At 46.6% G+C, this 7,380-nt stretch overlaps 1 protein-coding gene across 3 annotated transcripts in view; it reads left to right on the top strand.

Annotated features, from left to right (window-relative positions):
* Positions 1-7,380, top strand: part of SEC14L1 (SEC14 like lipid binding 1) — a 91,239-nt gene that overhangs the window by 48,576 nt on the left and 35,283 nt on the right. Inside the window, exon 1 of one of the 3 annotated variants that reach the window (XM_077327651.1) lies at positions 5,700-5,924. The exons of the other annotated variants lie outside the window; for them this stretch is intronic. The gene's annotated coding sequence lies outside the window, so the exon portion shown is untranslated. Of the gene's footprint in view, positions 1-5,699; positions 5,925-7,380 lie in introns of those variants that run through there. 3 annotated transcript variants of the gene reach the window in all.

Here is a 7,380-nt window from a genome sequence, read left to right as displayed (position 1 = left end):
TGCTGCCATATTTGCTAACACTGTATCCTCCCTATCCCAGTGCTCACCTAGTGTGCCAGGTTCCCTTTCTGTGTTGTTCCTGTCCTTGAGTCATGTGTGCGTTTGCTCTTAAGTCCCTTTGGCAGGGAGCTGCCCTGTGCCACATGACCTATGCCTGAAGTCGTGGAGTGACCTCCCAGAACCATTTGTAGGACAGGGTGGTATGTCATTGGGTTCCAGGGATGGGCAGAGACGGTGTGGGGTGTGTGCCAACTGGGTGTCCACTTGGTCAATATCCTGGGCTGCTTGGCTTCCCCAAGGGCATGGCTGCAGCTAAGTAGGGAGGAGTGAACAGAGATTTGTCACACCAATGTGCTATGCCACCTTTTTTGCTAGTGCAATATTATACCTGTTCTTGGGGGGGAGGGGTTACCACACTAAAGTGCTTAGGGAGCTGACTTACCGCCTATATCATGCAGCCATAGGGCAGCTGTGCCACTGTGAGCATGCTGTTTGTGCCCTCTGCCATTATAAATGCCCCTTACACCTGCGTATCTCTGAGTTATGCCAACATAGAGGTCATTTGGCTCCGCCCTCCTCAGGGTTGTTGTGTGATTGTAACATCTGTGAAGGTGGTGTAGTAGTTGGAATGTTACACGAGCAATCTGAAGACCCAGGTTCAAATCCTCACTCTATCATGGAAACCTGCTGGTTGACCTTGGGCTAGTCACACATACTCAGTTTTATCTACCTCACAAAATTCTTGTAAAGATAAAATGGGGGAGAGAATGATACAAGCTGCTTTGTGTTCCCATATGGGAGAAAGGCAGATGAAGTAAATGAATAAAATAAATTAACCAGAGAACGCAGCAGAGTCTAAAAGGGATACATCTACCAGTGTTCTTCAGGCATTCCATGTTCCCATATAATTAAAGAACACCTCTCTGTTATTTCAAATGTCCTATTTGAAATTCAAATTATTTCATGAAAATGCAGTCATGTTAAGCAGCTTGCAACATGGTATTAACAAAGATTCTCATTAGCTACTCATTTCATTTAAGCGAGAGGCAGCTTCTGAAAACTGTCATTTTCCAAATCAGCAGTTTTTACACTGGTGTCATAAATAGCACTCTACTGCATCATACTGCAGAATATACATCTGTCTATACAGCAAATTGTGTGGGTTCTTGTTCGATGGGTGCCTTAGGGCTGACAATCCTATCCTCTTTCAGTGTCTTCCTCAGGGCAAATGTTTATCTTTGAAAAGGATCTGCTTTGGATTCTTGAAATTATTACCATATTTGCCGGGATATAAGACGACTGGGCGTATAAGACGACCCCCCAACATTTCCACTCAAAATATAGAGTTTGTTACATTACATTACAGTACTATGGGCCACTATGGGCAGCTATGTCTATCCCAACTGAAGTGCACTCGGCGTATAGGACGACCCCCCCACTTGGAGGCATGTTTTTCAGGGGGGGAAAGTAGTCTTATACGCCAGCAAATACTGTATATATAATACATATGATGAAATTCAAGGTGGGATTCAATTAGCTATTATGGCAGGCAGGGGAATTTGCCACTTGGTCATTTATTCCTTTATTTAATTTAAATATTTTTATTCCATTCTTCTAGCTAACAATGGAGACTAGAGGAACATAATACTGAAAACAAACATGAAACAGCTAGGGAGGCCAACTCCAGTTAGGAGAGGAAATGGTGCTCAGGTTTTGATGCCACTCTAGGTCTTCTCTTTCTCCTAGTTTCTATGATATTGCCCTCTGAAGCAGCCACTTCCTTCAAAGGCATTATCTCTGTAGCGTAGAGCAGTGGTCCCCAACCTTTTTATCACTGGGGACCGGTCAATGCTTGACAATTTTACTGAGGCCCGGGAGGGTAGTCTTTTGCCGAGGGACGTCACTGCTCCCGTCTGAGCCCCTGCTCCACTTGCTTTCTGACCGGTGCCCCTGACATCCCACCACCCTCTGGGGGGCGCTGCCAGCAGCAGCTGCGCAGTGCCATGCAGAGGGGGAGCCCCAGCCTTGGCGGCCGCTGGAGAACACCAAAGGTGAGCTGGCAGCAGAGTGGCAGGGCAGCCCCCAAGGCAGCAGCCAGGGAGGAGGAGCTGCGGCCCAGTACTGACTGATCTACGGACCGGTACCGGTCCCCGGACCGGGGGTTGGGGACCACTGGTGTAGAGATCAGTTGTAATTCTAGAATTTGAGGTCCCACCTTGAACAGCTACATTGAAAGTCAACTGAAAACTGCATCCCTGTCTGTCAAAGAAAGATCATAGCTGGCTGACATTCCAGTTACCACCTGGGTATCTATGAACACTGGACAACCATCTCAAAACTAAACCCCAATTCTAGTAGGGTTCCTATCTACTGTACCTTTAACAACACCTTGATCTGCAGACATTAGAAGATGATAATACTTAGCACACATCCATATCACAAGAGGGTTAATCTGCTGATCAATCTGCTACTAAGGATACAGGAACAAACTTCCCCCCTTCCAGGTCAGTTGGCAAGCCTACTTTTTTGTATCTGTTACCTATTATACCAATCTTGCTGGAGAAGAACTTATACTATAGTGAAACCTAAATGAAGCTACTTTGCCTATAATGAATGCCACAACTTGTGTCTGAAGAATATTGACTATGCCATTTGAAAAGTGTATAAACCAACCTTTGATTTCCTGTTTTGAAAGTAAAGCAGTGGCAAACAGCTCAAGTTTTGTTCATTTGGTTATCTGCTTATAAAACTTCACATAAAAGCACAGGGACATTTTGCATTGTTTTCTCATGAGTATCTAAGCATGTATAGAGTTTTCAAACACCATTCCTTGGGACTCTGGAATTCATCAAAAGCCTACCAGGAGGTCTTGAATTGTAAGTTTGGTTAACCAGACATCCCAGGTGAAAGACAGCTTGTTTATCATGCTGGACCTTACCCTGCAATACAGCTGCTGGGGTGTTTGGGGTATTTTGTGGTTCTCTCTCTCAAGTGACATGCAATAGTGAAGGTTTCATAAGTCCGGCCATTGTTGTTTGCAGACTTAGTACATCCCAGAGCAGAGATTCCACGGCAGATCATTAGAAGCCTAAAATCCCAAATATAGACATGTGCCACTAAGGGTGCAGAAAGTGCAAAGAAATTCTATGTTCTCTAGAATAACCATTGCATACTGACCAAAACAAGGTCAAGCAGCTCGTGTATGAAATGAGCTCAGGCATATTCCCTCTGATGACATTTAAATAAATCCACATCAGGAAGTGTTGCCCCTCTAGGCTGCTTAATCCCCATAAGACATTATAGAGGAAGTGAGTTGTTAAACAAGCAAGTGACATTTGGATAAGTATCTGGAATGAGCAATCCTACCAGATGTTTTCTTACCTGACTGGAAGATGTATGCTTTTGCCACTGCAATGACTGGTGAATTCATGAAGAGTTTGAGTGAAGATGTCACAGCATTCCAGCGCTGGAAGAAACAATTGACCCATGCCAGCTGAAATGCAATGCTTATCTTCTAACATGAGATGTGGACAAGATGCAGGAAGATGCCAACCATCCATCTCTATCATGGTAGCTTGCACTCAGCCTTTTCATCCCCCATAACAGCAGTAGGGGGGGGGGGTGGAAAGAGGAAGCAGACCTCTCTGCAACTCACCTACTGGGGCTAGGGATACCTCCCCAGCATTGCAGCTAGCTGAGGTTCTGGGGGAGCAGCTGAGCTGTTTAGTGCCCTCCATGACTGGCTATCACAGGAAATGCTTATGCACAGGCTACTGTCAATCTCACCCATTTCCTGGGTGGCACCTTGAGAATGTTTTGCTCAAGTGAGCTAATCTGTCACAGCAGAAAATGCTGGAGAGAAAGTTGTCAGCTTTGTGCTGGGAAATGTATGGAGATCTGAGGGCAGAGCCTGGGGAGGACAGGGAGCTTAGCAGTGTATAATACTATAAAGTCCATCCTTGATAATAGCCATTTTCTCCATAGAAAATTACCCTTGCAGCATGGAAATTTGTTGTTGCACCAGGAGATTTCCAGGCCTCACTTGGAGGCTGGGAAGCCCAAGCCCAACACATATGACTTGCAAGGCCGTGATGTGATGGGATGTGTACATGATAACCAGAACCTTAAACTGAAAGCATGTGGAGTGTGTTTAGCAAGATCCACTGAGTCAAAATAGGGAATCATCTTCTAGGCTACACGGGGAGGGAAGGAAACAGTCTTGCCGCTGCACTGACTGGCTTCTCCAGCAATAATGCTGAGTCCAGCATAACTCTTAGGCTCTTAACCAAGTCAGCAAGATCAGCTGGACCAGAATCTGCACAAGTCTGTAATTATCAGTTTTTGTGCCTCGTTTTTTATACAACACGACAACTACTAGTTTATATAAGTTAATAAATAAATATTTCCCAGTTCAATGCAAAGCAGAATTTAAGGAACTCTGGCAATGTTAATTGGTTTTACAGAGAGTTTATAGCTGTATAATCAGGATCACCTCCAAAATGCAAAAGCATTTGGTCTCCGTTTATTTATAAATTTAACATTCTGTATATTTATTTATAAGAATCCTGTGCTTTTCAGAATGGAGATGGTTTGCTCTGAACTAATGTACTGCGTAGCATCTGCCGTTCGTGACGCTGTGCTAGAAAGCTCACTAATTCAGGCCCCTATATTGCTGGGCTTCCAAGTCTGTGGAGGCGGAAATGGCAGGAGGCAAGAAACATATCCAAGAGACCTCCTAGTGACATTTGTACCTCTACAGCTAGACAAAAGGACCAGAAACAGTGCATTGCATAACGTCTATTTTTAAGCTCTTGCTTTATTTGATTCGGGGGGGGGGGGGGGGGGTCGAACAAGAACATGCAGTTCCAAAACAGGCTTAATCTTTAGAAAGCAATTTAATTTGGTGATGTGGTGGGAGGCGGAGATACCGAAGTTTGCCATTCAGAGTAGGACTCCTTGGGAGCAATAGGAAAAAAAACTAGATAGCTGTGGCTACTACCCTGAAAAATCTCAGCGCGCCGAAGCCTATCATGGAAAAGGACACTACCCAATGATAAATTTTCCTAGCACCGCCAGGTTGAACGGGCAACTTGCCTCAGCGAATGCCGACTGATTCAAAGTCGTCATTTCTTAATAAGCATCCACCACATCGATTTTCTGGAGTTCCCCAAATGTGTCTGTTTTCTACCGTGATGTTTTAGGAGTAGTAAAAGTTTATGGCATTAGTTATGGGCTACCACAATCATAAAAAAATCCATCCACGTAAATATTAAAAAAGAAAAACAGACATATAATGTCGTGCGAAGTTGAGAACCTAATAACTGCTGTTTCCCATGGCCTTATTTCTTCGGCACTTCCTTGTGAAAGAAGAATTCCAACGGGGCGGGGGTGGGATTTCATCTCACGGCCGCCCGTGTGCTTCTATCCATTGTTCTGTCCTCTCGCCTCGTCGCCAACGCAACAGCACGCGACGACGCCAGGTTTTTGGTTTTTAAAGAAGAACGTATAACCGCATTCCAGAAAGCCAATATCATCATCATAACGGATGAGAAGGTTTTAAAAAGCACGCACACCCCCGGCCTCCAGCTGGCGCAGGCACCCAAACGCCGAGCGAACCGATCGGAACCGAGCATGCGCAGAGCCGCCAAGGCACCCACCTTCCTCCCGAGCGAAGGGGCGGGCGGGAGGAATTGGCCGTTCTCTTAGTGCGCAGGCGCGCTAGTTGGCCGGCGGCCAGGCGCCTCCTCTGGCCCGTCAAGCTTCACAGCGGGCCGGCTGCTGCCGCTACTGGCATTGCGCTGCTCCCCGGAACCGGGAGGGGCAGCAGCAGCAGCTGCAACATCAGCACCGCCACCAAAAGCGGCAGGAGGGCTGACCGGGGAGCCGAAATGAGGTTAGCTCTCGGTCGGCCTCAACCATAGAAGGTAAGTGAACGGCGCCCCCTCCCCGTCTCCGCAGCCGCCTCTTCGGCTCCTCCAGCTGCCGGCTCGGGCGCTTTTCGTTCCTCGGGGTCCCCCCCCCCCCGGTGCTGCCTCCCTTGGACGGGTCTCCTGCCTCCTTCCTGCCGCTTTCTCTTCGCTGCGCTCGCGATGATGTGCCTCCGCTTCCTTCGGGTTTTCCACAATTGAAATGGGGGGGGGGGGGGGGGAGGATGTTGGCCGTGCCTGCGGTTTCATGGCTTTTGCCTCGGACTCCCGAGGTTCCCCCCCCCCTCTTTTCTTCTCCCCCCCCCCCCCCCGGTCTAGTTTTGCTACGTTTCCTCCAGTGCGCCTAATACTTTGTGGCCCTGACCGGGTTCCTCGCTTTCCTCTAAATTCTTTAGGCTTTGTCCAGGGTTTCATGTCGGATAGGAAGTCCAGGTGTGTGCCTTGTTCTCCCGTTCTGTGTTTGCATGTTGCGCCACTGCTGCCTCATAGAGGTGAGCATTTCCCCGTCCCGTGTCCTAAGCCTGTTTTGTTTATGCCCCCTTCCCTATCTCCACCTTCTGTTGTGGCACCTTCCCCCAGACTGTTATGAGTCTTTCAACGCATCCCCTCTTGCTCTGAATCAGTACATGCTTCCCCCTCTGACTTCCAGTCTTCATCCCCCCCTCCCCATTTAATCATTCCATATTCTGCCATAGACCCCTTTGGTCATTTTCTACTGCTTTCCTGAATTGCCCACCTCTTTTTTCTTTCCACTGAGTTTATGATCAGATCCTCCGGCTTTAAAAAATTGCCTTTAATTTTGCTTCCCCCTTTTGTTTTCCTGTCTACATCCCCACCATCCATTTTTTTCCTGATCTGCTGTCTAAAAGTGATGAACATGACATCTTCAACATATCACATCATTTGTGAATGGTTCTGCCTGTCATGTCTGCTTTTGGGGCCGTATCTTGCTGGGAAATTCTTGCAAAAGCACTTGCAATTAGGCAGCAGCTATGTCTACAGCATGTGAATACTTGTGAGCCAGTATGTAAAATAAGTATATCCTATATCATTGTTAATACACTATTTCTACTGGCTCTGATTTGTAAAAAATTGCAAAGTCCCTTTAAAAATTCGTTTTGCATGCATGAATTGGGGTAGGAAAAGAGAACAGCTGCTCATTGAAGTGCTTGCTTGATCTTAATTTGAGTTTGTCCTGCTTGGCTGCCTCAAAAAGCCTCTTTCCAGCCACTTAAGCATAATCATTTGGTGACTTGCTTGCAGATTGTTGTGTTTTTGTCATAGAGGGCTTTGTTTTTTCTCTCAGCATTGCTTGCCTTTAGAAACTCAGAACTAAAACAGACCTGGGAAGAGAATGTTAACTTTCATTAGCATTCCTAGGCTAATTGGAGAAACAGTTCACTTGTTTGGTATGAAGAAAGAACTCTCTTTCCTGCCCCCTCTCCCACCCCAA

The sequence above is a fragment of the Paroedura picta genome, chromosome 3, assembly GCF_049243985.1.
Source record: "Paroedura picta isolate Pp20150507F chromosome 3, Ppicta_v3.0, whole genome shotgun sequence".
Classification (NCBI taxonomy): Eukaryota; Metazoa; Chordata; class Lepidosauria; order Squamata; family Gekkonidae; genus Paroedura; species Paroedura picta.
The sequence above is the reverse complement of the archived record's forward strand: the minus strand, read 5'-3'. Positions and strand labels throughout refer to the sequence as shown.